The following is a 1,978-nucleotide window of genomic DNA, read 5'->3' as shown; positions in this document are numbered from 1 at the left end:
GGGGGGGGGGGGGATGCAATAGACTAGTTTTCTCCCCCAAAATTTCAAGCCTTGTGCCTATAGCAGAAATTATTATTATTATTATTATTATTATTATTATCGAAGGCAGTGAGCTGGCAGAATTGTTAGCATGCCAGACAAAATGCTTAGCAGCGTTTCACCTCATCTTCGCATTCTGAGTTCAAACAACACTGAGGTTAACTTTGTCTTTCATCCTTTCAGGGTAATTAAGTACGAGCTGAGTAGTGAAGTCGATGTAATCAACTCGTCCCCTCCCCAGAAAACTCCAGCCTTGTCCCTACAATAAAAAGGATTATTATTATTATTATTATTATTATTACTACTACTACTACTACTATTATTTTCCTCTAAAGCCATTAAGTATTAGTCTCCAGAAGAACACCTTTCACACGTTTGAATAATTAAAATATTTCTTCAACTCACACATTTCAATTGCATAGCGACAGATACCACAGCAACAGCATATATATATACATATATATATATTTGTATATATAATGTACACGTAAAAAAGGAAGGCCACTGACCAAGGAAGGTTAACACCACATAAATTCTTTTTCCTTGAAAGCTGTAGCGGATGAAGTGTTTCGAGACACAAAGAATGAAACAAACTAGCAGTAAATACACACACTAAATGATTCAAACTTTAGAAGCGAGGAGATACTGTTAAGTACCAAAGTTCAACTATCATTTAAAGTCAAGTAGACAAGTGACTGTAGTACTATCAACACCACGAATTATATATATATATATATATATATATATATACACACATACAGTATATGGAACACCAGTAGAGAAGACACAAATTATGAAGTATTATAAACAATTTGCATAAGCAATCCAGTAGGTAATCACTTTTATTTATGATCTGCAACTGTTAATACTGATGGGGTAACGAGGCATTGAAACTTAAGCGATAGACACGTAATAATGGCTATTTTGAAGTATGTAAAGCAGTTATGAAATCCGGTGAAATTGTTGAGATAAAGAGGATAAAAGCGGGAAAATGGACAACTAGAAAATACTTGTGAATATTTATGAAATCAATTTTTGATAAGAATGATTGGGTAATTGAAAATGATTTCAGAAGCATTGAAAATAGTAATCATCATTGTTTTTTCAGCCACTTTTCCATGCTTGTATAGGTCAGAGGGAATTCGTTGAGGCAGATATTCTACAGCGAGATAGATACACTTGCTGTCACTAACCTTCATCGATTTCCAAATAAGGTAATATTTCTTCAGGGCTAAATATGTTTCTACAGAAGGCTGGAAATGAAAGATATTGCTTGTACGACAAGGGCACTCACAACCCTCATGTAACATCAAGACAAGAAGACATACAGACACAAACAAGCTTTTTTTCAGATTCTGTCCTACCAAATCCACTCACAATGCTCTGTTCCCCCTGGGGCCCTATAACAGAAAGCACTCGCCCAAAGTGCCAAGTAGAGGGACTGAACCTCAAACCATTTATTTAGGAAGGTAATATTTGGTGACTAATTGCTAAACTCCCTGCACTAAAGGTTAAAACTAAGATGCTTGTCTGTCACAGCCGTTGAGTATTTCATGATTGTTCAGTAACCTGCATTGAGGAAGAAACCCTGTTAGTAACTCATTGAGATCTGTAATTCCTGGTTGGGGTTTGTTTACTTACAATCTGAGTTATAGAAGATACTAAGAGTCACTCCATGAAAAATACAAAGGCATTGGTGAAGCCAATCGCAAATGATAATATTCACACACGCACAAATACATATACGCACGCACACGCACACACACACACACACAACACACATTAACAGGGTGGGGTTTGGTTGGAAGCAGATGTCAAATTGTAGTAAACAACCAGCGCCACACGATGGCAATATCTAAACTAAATGGTAACCTAACACTATATTGTCTGGTTGTTTCTCCACTTTGGAGCCTGCCGACAAAAGAAAAAAAAAAAAAAA

The 1,978-nt window shown here is 36.1% G+C and overlaps 1 protein-coding gene across 1 annotated transcript in view; it reads right to left on the bottom strand.

Moving 5' to 3' along the window:
- Positions 1-1,978, bottom strand: part of LOC106875841 (myotubularin-related protein 3) — a 106,003-nt gene that overhangs the window by 30,940 nt on the left and 73,085 nt on the right. The window lies entirely within an intron of this gene.

Source organism: Octopus bimaculoides, chromosome 26 (assembly GCF_001194135.2).
Source record: "Octopus bimaculoides isolate UCB-OBI-ISO-001 chromosome 26, ASM119413v2, whole genome shotgun sequence".
Taxonomy (NCBI): domain Eukaryota; kingdom Metazoa; phylum Mollusca; class Cephalopoda; order Octopoda; family Octopodidae; genus Octopus; species Octopus bimaculoides.
Note: the sequence above shows the minus strand (reverse complement) of the source record. Positions and strands in the feature narration are given on the sequence as shown.